A 14783-nucleotide genomic window follows, 5' to 3' on the forward strand; every position below is an offset into this window, starting at 1 on the left:
TTTCCCTTCCAAGATTAAGTAAATATTAACTCTTAGTTTATTTTTTAATATTTTATTTTTTACATTTAAATTTTAATTCACTTGAAATTTATTTTGATGTAATGTATGAGGGTTTTTTTTCCATTTAAATCACCATCCAGTTATTCTAACACCATTGAACTAATAATCTGTTCTTCATTGAGTCGAAATTATTTTTTTTTTACTATATGATCAATTTTTGGACTTTCTGACAATAATCTGAGTGTCCCTGTAGTCTCTTTCAAAGTGGGAACTATAAAATTGGTATAGATTGGGTCATCTGATCTATAGAGAAATAACTTCTTTGAAATCTCAAAAAACAAAAGGTGGAATTTGAGTATATAAAAATTATAGCATCTACTCTGAAAAATAGAAAACCAAAAGAAATATTTGCAACTCATAACAGGACTAATTACAGAAAATGAGTACCTCCAAATTTATGTGAAAAATACCAAGATCTCTTTAGACAAATGGGCAGAGAATGTAAAGAGAAGATAGAAATGATCAACAGACTGCTGGGGAAATATTTTTTCTTAATAAGTTGAATGTAAAATAACCTAATTAAAAACATTAAAAGAGTAAGAACTATTTTTTTGATGAAGTTGTAGTCAATTAATATGATATTATAAATTGAGATAACACTTGAGCAAAGTAATTTGACAGTTTGTACTAAGAATTTTAAATATGTTTATTCTCTTAAACTCTGTAACTCCGGATCTGAGAATTTATTTTGAGAAAATCAGTATATTTAAAAGCTACCAGAGTGACATCTATTTTAAAGCTGCTTATCATAGTTAAATTTGAAATTAATATAAATATATATTAAAGTGCTCTGAAAGCACACAGGAGGCCAGTTAACTGGTGGAGTAGGCAGTCTTACAATGTGGCCTGGGATCTGGTCCACAGATTTCATTTATATTATAAAATAACATACGTACAAGTGAAATATGTGTATTATGTATGTGTACATTTATTTCAGTGAACAATAATAAAGTGAATGGTGTGTATGTAGGACCCAGTTAGAGAAAAAGAGCATTACCAGAACTTTAGAAGCTCCTTGTGTGCATCACTATCATCTGTCTTCCCTTCCTTTCCCATAGATGTAATGATTATGGTAAATTGTATTGTCCCCTTATATTTTTTAAAGTGTCTTTATTACATGTGTATGCATCTCTAAAAAATACATTGTTTTAACTGTTTTTGACCGTTGTCTAACTTCTGGAATTCTATTGTATGTATTCTTTTTGTGTCTTGCTTTTGTTGACCAGTTTTATGCTTGTGAGATTGTCTGTACAGATGCATACAGATGTAATCCCCCCCTCCCTGCACACTCACATGTACACACACACACTGCTATTGTGTTGTATACTAGGTTTTCAAATCTTCAGCTTCAGTAGGTTATGCCTATTTACCAAGGTAATTGTATTTATATGCCCTTTGGTTTACAGCTTTTCAAGCCTCTCCCCCACCCCAGGAAATTTGTAATGTCATAAATACATTCATGACAAAATAAGGTCATCTGTACATACCATTCTACAACTTTTTCAGTCAGTAATACCTTTCTATCCATTCCAGGTCATTTTTATCTCCAGTACACAGACCATATTTAATTTTCTACAAACACCCACCCCAAAATACTCTTTATAGCTGATATGTACAAATTTATGTCCAATTCAGTATTATGCAGTGCTGGTTGTTAATGTCCTGTAAGTCTGTTTTATCCTAGTATAGTTCCTTTTTTTTAAATGATGACTGAAATGTTGAGACTGCTCCTACAGAATGTTCTGCCTTTTGGATTTGGCTGCTTTCTTCCTTGTGGTATCAGTTACTTTATTACTCTAGCCTATGTTTTTCCTATAAACTGAGAGTTTATATCTAAAGGCTTGACGGATTCAAGGTTAAAATTTTTGGCTAGAATTTATCTTTAGTGATTGGATGCCATGTTGGATTATGCCAGAACACACATCATATCCGGTTGATCCACCGTGAGTGTTGCTAAGATTAACCCTAGATTAGAATGATGACAATCTAAAAAAAAAAAAAGAATGATGACAATCTGATGCTTCTGTTGTATGGACATGTTTCCCCTGTGTATTGAAGATAATCTGTGTATTGCTAATTTGGCACTGTACAAATCCTCAGTTTGATACCAACTGTTCACATAACTGTTTTAACATCAGTAGGTAATTCTTGTAGAAATTAGTATTCTCATTAGGAGTTGCAAAAAATGATGTTTTTTTCTCTGATTCTTAGTTCTTTGATTTCTTCTACACTTAGTAGCTGCCAGTTAATTAATGCCAGTTAATTCACAAAAGGGAACATACCTTTCTAGCATTATTGGTATCTACCAGTTAAAGTACTCATTTCTGAGAATCAAGTAATTCAGAAAATGGAGTTAATTGTAAGGTTGCTTGGTGGGGATGGACAAGGAGATTTAGATGTCATGAAAAAGTATAATACTTAAGAGCACAGACTTGAGCCACAGTGGCTAGATTCCAGTATTAACTCACCATTTACTGGGTAAATGACTTTGGACAAATTACTTAACCCCTTTGTGTTTCATTTTCTGCCTTATGTATACATGTGGACAAAGACTGGAAAGTAAGGGAAAAATGAAAAAAAAATTGTTAGGGGTCAGGCTATATATGATTAAAATATTTTCTTTAGCATTATACCATATTTACAGAGTAAGAGAAAATGAAAAAGGAGCTGTCTTGCTGCATTTTAGGCATTTTTATTACTGTTATTTTTTTTCAATTAAAAACATTTTAAAGTTTTTTTAAAATTTATTTATTTTGGGGGCGTGGTGAGGGGAAGAAGAAGGGGGGGAGGGAGAGAGTGAGAGTGCACACATGAGCTCCCCTCTGGTAACCTATCCCTTTGTTCTCTATAGTTAAGAGTTTGTCTCCTGGTTTGTCTCTGTCTTTTATTTTCTCTTTGCTCATTTTTGTTTCTTAAATTTCACAAATGAATGAAATCATGTGGTATTTCTCTTTCCCTGACTTTTCTACCTTGCATTATACTCTTGCTTCATCTGTGTCTTTGCAAATGGCAATATTTCATTCTTATTTATGGTTGAGTAATATTCCATTGTGTGTGTATACGTGTGTGTGTGTGTGTGTGTGTATAATGTGTGTACGACCTCTTTATCCATTCATCAGTTGAGGGACACTTGGCTGCTTCCGTATCTTGGCTCTTGTAAATAATGCTGCAATAAACATAGGGATGCATGTATCCCTTTGAATTGGTGTATTTGTATTTTTTTGGTAAATACCCAGTAGAGCAATTGCTGGATCATAGGGTAATTGTATATTTAACTTTTTGAGGAACCTCCGTACTGTTTTCCAGAGTGGCTGCACCAGTTTGCATTCCCACCAACAATGCAGGAGGGTTTCCCTTTCTCTATATCCTCGCCAACACCTGTTTCTTGTCTTGTTGATTTTAGCCATTCTGACTGGTGTGAGGTGATACCACATTGTACTTTTGTACTTTTGATTTGCATTTTCCTGATAATAAGTGGTGCTGAGCATCTTTTCTTGTGTCTGTTGGCCATCTGTATATCTTCTTCGAAGAAATGTCTGTGTATGTTTTCTGCCCATTTTCTATATAGATTATTTGGGTTTTTTGAGTGTTGCGTTTTCTAAGTTCTTTATATAGTTTGGATACTAACCCTTTATTGGATATGTCATTTGCAAATATCTTCTCCCATTCCATATGTTGCCTTTTAGTTTTGTTGATTGTTTCCTTTGCTGTGCAGAAGCTTTTTATTTATTTATTTTTTTTTTTTTAAAGATTTTTTATTTATTTATTTGAGAGAGAGAGAATGAGAGAGAGCAAGCACATGAGAGGGGGAGGGTCAGAGGGAGAAGCAGACTCCCTGCCGAGCAGGGAGCCCGATGCGGGACTCGATCCAGGGACTCCAGGATCATGACCTGAGCCGAAGGCAGTCGCTTAACCAACTGAGCCACCCAGGCACCCAGAAGCTTTTTATTTTGATGTACTCTCAATAGTTTATTTTTGCTTTTGTTTCCCTTGCCTTGGGAGACCTATCTAGAAAAAACTTGCTACAGCCGATGTCAAAGAAGTTACTGCCTGCATTCTCCTCTAGGATTTTCATGGTTTCAGGTCTCACATTTAGGTCTTTCATCCATTTTGAATTTAGTTGTGTGTATGGTGAAAAAAGTGGTCCAGTTTCATTCTTTTGCATGTTGTTGTCCAGTTTAACCAACACCATTTGTTGAAGAGACTGTCTTTTTCCCACTGGATATTCTTTCCTGCTTTGTCAAAGATTAGTTGACCATATAGTTAGGGTTCATTTCTGGGTTCCCTATTCTGTTCCATTGATCTGTGTGTCTTTGTGTGATATTTGTGCCAGTACCATGCTGTTTTGACTACTATAGCTTTGTTATAGAACTTGAAGTCCAGAATTGTGATGCCTCCAGAGTTGCTTTTCTTTTTCAAGGTTGCTTTGGCTATTTGGAGTCTTTTGTGTATCCATACAAATTTTAGCTTTGTTCTAGCTCTGAAAAATGCTGGTGGTATTTTGAAGGGATTGCATTAAATGTGTAGATTGCTTTGGGTAGTATAGACATTTTAATAGTATTTGTTCTTCCAGTCCATGTGCATGGAATGTCTTCATTTCTTTGTGTTGTCTTGAATTTCTTTCATAAGTGTTTTATAGTTTTCAATAGGTCTTCACTTCTTTGGTTAAATTTATTTCTAGGTATCTTTGATTTGGGAGCAATTGTAAATGGAATTGTTTTCTTAATTTCTCTTTCTCTTCATTATTCGTGTGTAGAAATGTAGCAGATTTTTGTACATTGATTTTATATCTTGTGACTTTACTGAATTTATCAGTTCTAGCAGATTTTTGGTGGAGTCCTTAGGGTTATATATATATACATATATATGTGTGTGTGTGTATATACATATATATATATACATATATATATATATATACATGAAACTATATATATCTGCAGATAGTGAGAATTTACTTTTTTCTTACCTATTTAGATGCCTTTTTATTTCTTTTTGTTGTCTGAGTGCTGTGGCTAGGACTTCCAGTTCTGTGTTGAATACAAGTGGTGAGAGTGGACATCTTTGTCTTCTTCCTGACCTTAACGGAAAAGCTCTTAGTTTTTCCCCATTAAGGCTGATGTTAGCTGTGAGTTTTTCATATATGACCTTTATTATGTTGAGATATGTTGCTTCTAGACCTACTTTGTTGAGGGTTTTTATCATGAATGGATGTTGTACTTTGTCAAGTGCTTTTTCTGCATCTATTGAAATAATCATATGGTTTTTATTCTTTCTCTTATTGATGTGATGTATCACATTGATTGCAGATATTGAACCACACTGGCACCCCAGGAATAAATCTCACTTGATCTTTGATTAATGATTTTTTTAATATATTGTTGAATTTGGTTTAGTAATATTATGTTGAAGATTTTTGCATCTATGTTTATCAGAGATATTGGCCTGTATTTGTTGTTGTCTTTATCTGGTTTTGTTATCAGGGTAATGTTGGCCTCGTAGAATGAATTTGGGAGTTTTCTTTCCTTTTCTATTTTTTGGAATAGTTTAAGAAGAATGGGTATTAACTCTTCTTTAAATGTTTAGTAGAATTTGCCTTTGAAGCCATCTGGTCCTGGACTTTTGTTTGACAATTAACTCAATTTCTTTGCTGGTTATTGGTTTTTTCAAATTTTCTATTCCTGTTTCAGTTTTGGTAGTTTATATGTTTCTAGAAATTTATTCCTTTCTTCCATGTTGTCCAATTTGTTGGTATAATACTTTTTAAAAAATACTATTAAAAATATTAATAAAAAGTATTAAATGTTATCAAAAGTATTAATATTAAAATATATTTTTTTAAAAAGTGGATTTCATGATAAGATTTTAAATAAGGGAAGGAGGTTGTTTCATGATTATAACATTCTTGGAATGAGTATACAGTCTCTTTCATCTGTTTAGTCTCATAGCTTTATAGGTAATATAAATTTCACTTCTGTGGCACAGAAATAAGATATGTGCTGAACAAAGAAACTATTTTTTCATCACAAGTTAAATATTATTATGTCTGAAGGGAGCTCACCTGGGATAGTCTTTGCTGTGAAAAGATCATTTTAGTCACTTAAATTGATAAAACAGAAATATTAGTGTAATGAAAAGTAAGTTAAAATTAATTGTAATGGAATCTGCTTATTTCATTTCCTGGCATGGGATAAGTCTTCAGCAAATATTTACATTACTTAGTAAAACTTTCATTAAGAGAATTTGAGTTGATACATTTTTCTCTATGTAGGTAAAAACAGAATACTAAATCTCTGCTTTCCAAGAGATTATTTATTTGGTAGAGTCCCCAGCTTTCATTAGCTGTCCAAAATTTGGTATTAAGCTTTATTTTTAAAACTTTTTATTATGGAAAATTTCAAACATAAAAAAGTAGACTAAAATAACCCCCATGTACCAATCTCCCAGTTTCAACAGTTATCCATTTATGGACCATCTTGTGTTCTCTGTACCCCCCATCTTCTCATTTCACTATCCAGTCCTAAATTATTTTTAAATAAATTCAGGATATCATATTCTATGTGTAAATATTTCAATATATATGTAAAAGATAAGGCCTCTCTTTTTTAAACATAATTTCAGTACATTTATGCCCTTGTTTGCATCTTCAGTTTTTCCTAAGGCATGTATCCATTGTGTTTCTTTGCTCTAGTGGTCTTTCTAGCTTAATTTTTATTTCTGAAATGATTTTTTCTTTAATTTCTTCTTGAGTTATTTTGCTCTTTTCAAATGTTACTATTCTCTAATCACACTTCGGAGTTTTTCTAATTTTGATTTATGTTGTTCTTGCAGAGCTTCTATTTTCTTATATTTCTTTCTTTTTTTAGCTTCTATTACCATAGTTAGGTTATAGTTTTGTTTTTTTTTTTAAGATTTTATTTGTCAGAGAGATAGCACAAGTGGGGAGGGGGTGGAGTGGCAGGCAGAGGGAGAAGCAGACTTCCTGCCGAGCAGGGAGCCTGATGCTGGACTCAATCCTAGGACCCTGGGATCATGACCTGAGCTGAAGGCAGATGCCTAATCACTGAACCACCTAGGTGCCCCTAGGTTATAGTTTTTATCTAATTTGTGAGCATGTCTTTCTGGCATGCTTTATTTCATTGTCTCTTGGGTTATTATTTCACTCCTTTTTCCTGTATTTTTTTTACCTGTACATTGCATAGGATTCAACTAAGATCCTTTTATGTTGCTCATTTTTAAGTGAAATTTTTCTGTGTGCTTTTAAATGGGGAGTGTGGGTCAGGATAGCTTTTCTAACGTCATTGTTCTAGATCTCTCTTTTTTTGTTTTCACAAAGTAATAAAAAAAATGTAGCCTGAGATCTTCTGGCTGTGTTACCCTCTCCTAGTTTTGTATGGAGCTTCTCTTTCCTTTGCCCCTATTTTTCCTGTTCTGCTGACTTTGGATTAGATTCCCAAGTTACTCCTCAGTTCAGGGATTTATCTATATGGAGAGTTTGCTTCATTAGTTTCCTAAGTTTATAGGGCCCAACTCCACCTCCCACACCCCCCACCACTCTAGCACTCCCAGAGGTTCCTTTGCACTCATCCATAGGTTGGAGCCTGAAAAATTCCTCCCAGTTGCTGCTACTGTTCTCAAATGGCCTGCTAAGTTTCCAGTGAATGCTTAATAGCAATTTTGGGTTTCTTTGGCTTTCAGGGCTGTCACAAATTTGTCTTCCCTTATTTTCTTATGGATTCTTTCTGATAACGTGTGGATCTTATAGCTATTGATGATTTGTAATGATCCACTTGTATTTTGGAGTTCTTCATATTTTGTCACCTATCTTTGTTGTAGATGTTGCCCCCAGGTGTTTGGTTTTGGTATTTTGGTTACACGGTCTGTCTTTATGGGAATCTTGGGGGAGATTTAACAACTTTGCTGCTAATATCATCTTCCCAGAGTTCTGTTTTTATTTTTTAAATTTCAAGTCATTTGCCCAAGAACAGAGGCCAAGTTGTTGATCACCTTTAGGATTCACCCTTGAGATCTTGTCACAAACCTTATGGGCCATTTATTTCAAGCCCTTCATTTTATCTATAAGGATATTTATAAGGAAGCTGAATTCCAAAGAGGTTAAATGATTTCCAACTATTTAGTATAAATCTGAAAACAAGAATCCAGTTTTCTGGATGTTCAGTTCAGTACTCTGAATATTGGAACAGTGTTCTTGTTTAACACTCAGAGCTCATACTATATTGAATTTTAAAAAAAAATTAACATAAATTTTGTAAGTTAACATTTAATGGATAATATACTTTTGTAAAGTTCTAAAAATTACATAGATATTAATAACTATATTCTCCCATGAGGAAGAAATCCATAGATACTCCATTAGTACTTACTAATATGTTCAGTATTTCGTATGAGTCATAGTGAATTAAAATAGTTGTCAATTTAAGAACTATTTTTATCTGTACTTCTTGGTAGTTCCTTGGGCTGCTTCACTGGCACTTTTTTCTCTTTTTCAGGTAACTGCTAAAAAGTAAATAAAAGATATAAACTTTTAATTAGGATTTAATAGGAATGAACAAAACTACTTGAACCTGGGTTGAAATTCAATTTCCGTTTAATTATGTGATGTCATTTATTTGAGTGGCTGCTATGTGAGTTAAGCATGTGGTTTTACTTTAGCATTGCTCAGTTTAGTCAGTTCTGTACCTAATGTTGTTTGTGCTTTTTTATGACGGTGCAGAAGGTCTGTACATAGGGTTATGTAGTAAGGAATGTGGCTCTCTAAAAGCTTGTCATGCCCACAAATTTTTCCTTGCCAGTACAGTAGTTCTATATTTTTTCCTAAAAAAAGTTATTCTTTATAAAAAATAGTTACAGTAAATTTTCTAGTTCTATGTAATTTTCTTTCCATTCTGGTCTTCACTGGTTATAAATAACACATGAAATGACTTTCAAGGTAGAAAGCAGGGATCCATTTTGAAATGTTCTATAAAATAAAGAGTGATTTATGGTTTCATATGATTTGGGCTGAAAGCACTTGGGCCTTGCCAGGTCATCAAAGTTCTGTCAGGAGAATCTATTATTTATTGTTCAATATGTTGGGAGTGGTGTAAGTATTTTATTTTATGTTTATCTTATGTAAGTATAGCATCAGGAAAAATCAATTCTAGACACTAATACAGTTTTAAGAATAGATCATAGAGAACTAACTTAAATTTTATAGTTGTAAAAGATGAAGTTCAACATTAAGGACTTGGATTAAAGGGGGATTTTGAAAAATGAATGAATAATGGTTTCATTCCTATAAAATATTTTAGATAAGATTCTTTTTTTTTTTTTTTTAAAGATTTTATTTATTTATTTGAGAGAGAAAGCACAAGAGGGGGGAGTGGGAGAGGGAGAAGCAGACTCCCCGCTGAGCGGGGAGCCCAATGCGGGACTCGATCCCGGGACTCCAGGATCATGACCTGAGCCGAAGGCAGTCGCCCAACCAACTGAGCCACCCAGGTGCCCTAGATAAGATTCTTGAAAATACTAATTTCATACGTTTGGTTCTGATTTTAGCCTAGCTCCTTCATTTGAGAATGAAACTTCTATATCTTATCTAGACAGGTTTTAGAAAATTGTAGAAATCTGGGACTATACATGTTTGTGTATATGATCATATAATATTCCATAAGCCTTTAATGTATTTTTTCTAGCTGTCAACTTTATACGGAATCTCAACTGAAAAAGACATGAAGTAACAAACCTTAATTTCCCCCATTACAAACTTATGAAATGCTAATTTAATACTTAAAATTTGTGTGGTTTGATAAAAATGACTTGCCGGTAAAAGGTGTTTGTCTTGAATCAGAATTAGATATTTTTCCTACAATCTTTTGGCAGAGTTATTTGATATGGCCTCACAAATGAATTTAATAACCATACTTAATAATATGGAATGTTTAAATAATACTAAGTGTTGGGTGAAATTCTTTAGTGAACATATAGAAAGAGCCTGTAATATACATATAGAAAAGGCTAATGGACTTCTTTTCAAAAACTTTTTAAGTTTTTACATCTTTGAAGATAAGTAAACAAGTGATTTTTATTTTTTCCTCTTCAAATAACTAATCTTATTGAAGGGGTTAGAAGAGAAGGGAACAGAACCAGTATTTATTGAATGTCAGTGACATGCTAGGAGGCCCTGTGTAAGATGTTTTATATTACTTTGTACCTATTCCTCCCTACATTCCTGTGAGATATATTATTAGTCCCATATTGTAGTTGAAAACATTGTGCTTGTATATTTGTACTCACATATTTTACAGTGTGTTTCCAGTGTAATGCTTTGTGATTTGACCCTGATTTAGGTTATCTGTTTCTAACTCATGTCTGGCTTTTCCTTGTGGGAGAGACTATGTAATTCATTGTAAGCTTATATATGTTTTGTATAAAGGCCTCACAGGACATTGTGTGAATTTGAGTAATGATTCAGAAGTAGTTCACATTTTATGGTGCCAAATGTTAAAAAAAGGTTTCATTTTTGGGCGCCTGGGTGGCTCAGTCATTAAGCGTCTGCCTTCGGCTCAGGTCATGATCCCAGGGTCCTGGGATCGAGCCCCGCATCGGGCTCCCTGCTCAGCGGGGAGCCTGCTTCTCCCTCTCCCACTCCCCCTGCTTGTGTTCCCTCTCTCACTGTGTCTCTCTCTGTCAAATAAAAAAAATCTTAAAAAAAAAAAAAAAAAGGTTTCATTTTTAAATCAGTCAAGGGTTTAAATGCTATTAAAATTGAGCATATAAATATGAATTTAAACAAAACAAGCAGTTATTTTACTTTGCTAAATTATCGATAAGACCAACAAGTTTAAATATGTTAACTTTTCCTATACAATAATTAAGAAAAAAACCCTGAAACTTAAAGCTCCAATTTTATACAAGTTCATCGTTCATGCTGTTACTAGAATTGTTTTTTTTTCTGAAATATTGATTTCACCATGCTGTTCTGGCTAAAATCCTTTCAAGATTCCCTGTTGCTTACAGGTTCCAAGTTCAGACTCCAGTTTGGTTCCAGATACTCTTTTTTGAACATCACCTTTTGGTTCTCCCTTCACCCTTTGCTGGGAATACTCCCTTCCACTTTCCTTTTTTTTTCTTTCACCTTTTCCTTCTGTACTCTTCAGTTGTGTTAATTACAGATCTTGAAAGACGCAGTAGTGTCCTCTGCTCTTTGGAGCTTTCAATGACTGCCCCACAGAGGGAATGCATCTTTCCATTGTGTTCCTATAATAGTTTCAATTATTATTTTAATCCCTTTAAATTCTTTTTTTAAAGATTTTATTTATTTGTCAGAGAGAGAGAGAGAGAATGCGCACAAGCAGGGGGAACAGCAGGCAGAGCAGGCAGAGGGAGAAGCAGGCTCCCGCTGAGCAAGGAGCCTGATGCGGACTGGATCCTAGGACCCTGGGATCATGACCTGAGCTGAAGGCAGATGCTTAACTGACTGAGCCACCCAGGTGTCCCAATCCCTTTAAATTTTTATTTGTTAGACTCAGCTCTTTTAGGCTAGTAATTGTCTTAACCTTATCTTATTTTTTCTCACCACCTGTCAAAGTCTGCTTCATTCTTCTCTATCTTCCCTTTCCCCATTTTCTCTTTTTTTCTTTCCTTCAACAAATATTTATGGAAAATCTACTACATGCTTCCTCTGTTCAAGGAACTAACTCAGTGTTTATTAAATGGGTGGGAAGAAATATGAGATGTGGGAAGACATTACTAACTGTATTATTAGTCTGTTAATCATTCTAAGCATGAAGATAATAGGCCCTTGCCATTTAATGTAGAAACAGCCTATCAATTTCACAAACTAATGGGGAGTGTCTGGATAGAAGCATTAAGGGAAAACACAAATGATAGTTATTTTGGTGTTGTGTATTTGGACTCAAACCATGTTCAGTATTGAAATCTGTCCTTGGCTTTGCTTTGTCAGCCAGAGACATGACCTCTGACTGTTGATTGCAGCCATGGAAATAACCACATGCATATTTGCCTATCCAGAGTCAGAGCTAATAGAGCCAAATAGAAGAGTAATTTTGTTGTTGCTTGCCATTGGAGTTGGCATCTAGTAAAAGTAGATGTATGTTTGGAGTAGTATTTAGATGAAAATGTATTGCTTCTAAAGTATCTTGCTGAACAATAATAAAAGTAGGTAGTTTTTATAGAGCAAGTACTCTCCAGCAACTTAATGGTCCTATGAGGTAAATGGCGGTATTCCCATTGATGGATGAAGAAACAAAAGCTCAGAGATGGCAAGTGACTTGTGTGAGGTCACATAGCTAGTTAAGCAGCAAAATTAAGATTCAAGCCTAGGTCTGTCTGATTGAGACCATACTCATTTCCTTATGCTGCTGTCCTTCCCTTGAATCCTCATTCTCAGACTCATGTCCAAGTTGAAGAGAGTGAATTTACCATGGTAATTGAATTTGAGATATCAAATTAATGAATTACTTGATCTTTGGCAAGTTATTTAATCTTTCTCATCGCATTTTCTCACATGGATAATAATGCCTGCCTCCCAGGATTATAATGAGGAATAAATGAGGTGATGTATATGAAAAGATACTGTGAACCATAAAGCCCTATACTAATGTTTGGTGGTATATTATTAATGCTGTCATTATTACATGCTTTAACATACTAATTCTACTTCCCAAATATTTCTTTCCTGTTGTCCTTTTTAACTGTGATGTTTGGCAGCTTTTAAAGTACCATCGTGACTGCGTTTCATTAATGAGAAAAGTTATTTCTTTAGGTGTAAAAAGTTCAGATAGTCTTAAGATAAAAGACATTAGAACAATACAGTTTTGACTGTTCGAAGAACTAAGTATGCTTAACTATTTAAAACTTTCAAAAAAAATAAAACTTTCTTTCTCCTAGTTCCTTCTACACCACAAATTCTTACTATGTTTTCTCTTTGAATTATCTGAAGTTAAAGTTGAAAGTTTATGATGGATTATTTCCAATAATTGATATTTAATGGCTGTCTTCAGTACGTCGAGTCAGAACTTTGTTTTTGAACCAAACACTATACACCCACAGTAGTCACCACTGGAAAACTCTAGTTCTTCTGTGAATGCAGCTGGAGCTTGTGTTTAATGTGGTTTTTAGCTAGATTGTGTCAATTGCTTCCATATGCCTGTTGCTTTTTACATAAGGAAGATAACTCTTCTCTTTTCTTGAAATCCTTGATGCTTAGTGTGTAGTTTAAATCCTTGACAAAAAAAAAAAAATGTGCCGTTTCTTTTCTACTACATAAAAATCCAAGAGGATCAAGGTGCTTCATTATAGTGAAAGAGTCGGTGGTAGTACTACAGAATTGCACTAAACTTTCAAAACATGCTTTGTCTGACTAATATAAGTGATTCTTAATAGTTTCTACATATAAGTGATTCTTAATAGTTTCTACTGAAATGGTAGATTTTACAATAAAAAGTATGGAACAGTCTTGAATGTATAATATAGTGTATTAACTGGTGAACATCTGAAATTTTTATGTTATGAAATCATTCTTTGGTAATTTGTGATTTTTTTTTGTTAGTACTTGTATATTTCCTTTATGATAACCCACTTTATGGTGTGGCTCGATTTGATTCCAGAACACTAATGTTCTTTTCAAACTGCTGTATTAACCAGAAAGTGAGATAATGTGTCTTGTAAGTGGCCTCTTTTTTAAAATAGTATTTTCTTCTTCGTTCGTTCATTCATTCATTTCATTCATTCATTTAGACAACAGTTACATTATTTTTCAGTTGTACAACATAGTGATTCAACTTCTCTCTACATTATGCCATGGTCACCAAAAGTATAGCTACCATCTGTCATCATACAGTGCTATTAAAATATCATTGATTATATTCCTTATGCTGTACCTTTTATTCCTGTGACTTACTTCATAACTGGAAGCCTGTATCTTCCATTCCCTTTCACACCTTTTGCCCGTGCCCCACTCCCCTCCCCTCTGGCAATCATCAGTTTGTTCTCTGTATTTGTAGGTCTGATTCTGCTTTTTGTTTGTTATTCATTTGTTTTTTAGATTCTACATATAAGTGTATTCATACGGTATTTCTCTTTCTCTGTCTCACTGATTTCGCTTAACATAATGCCCTCTAGGCTCATCGATGTTGTTGCATATGGCATGATCTCATCCTTTTTTTATGGCTGTGTGATAGTCCATTGAATTACTGCCTCTGTTCTCTTCTAGGCGTTTTATGGTTTCAGGTCTCAATAAATGGCCTCTTTTTGAACTACCTAACCTATTGCTTAAACTGAAAAATGTATGCCATTCCCCCTCATAGGCACTGGATGGCTTTGGAGTTAGATTTGGATTCAAATTTCAACAATAGGAAAAAATGTTAAAGCATTGGGCAACAAATTAACATATTTGCCCCTCAGTATTTCATTTCTGTGCTGATGATGCTTCACTGTCAGTGCAGTTTGGAAAATGAGATGAGCTAGTATGTGAACATAGCTACTAAATAACAAAGTGCTATATGAATAATATTTTGAAAGTTGCTCATTTATGGAAATTTGCATATAAAAAGATTTTACGTGCTTGATTTAAAAAAAAATCTCCACATAATAAAATTTTAGGATAAGTAGTGTACATTTAACAAATATCCAATGATATAGTATAAATGTTAGAAGTTTGAATACAAGGATGAGCCTCCTTTGATAAACTTTTATATGCAGTG

At 33.9% G+C, this 14783-nt stretch overlaps 1 protein-coding gene across 3 annotated transcripts in view; it reads left to right on the forward strand.

The window, feature by feature from the left end:
* The window catches only part of CHM (CHM Rab escort protein), a 206495-nt gene that overhangs the window by 8679 nt on the left and 183033 nt on the right, over positions 1–14783 (forward strand). The gene's annotated exons all lie outside the window — the stretch shown is intronic.

The sequence above is a fragment of the Phoca vitulina genome, unplaced genomic scaffold (assembly GCF_004348235.1).
Source record: "Phoca vitulina isolate PV1807 unplaced genomic scaffold, GSC_HSeal_1.0 scaffold51, whole genome shotgun sequence".
NCBI classification, from domain to species: Eukaryota; Metazoa; Chordata; class Mammalia; order Carnivora; family Phocidae; genus Phoca; species Phoca vitulina.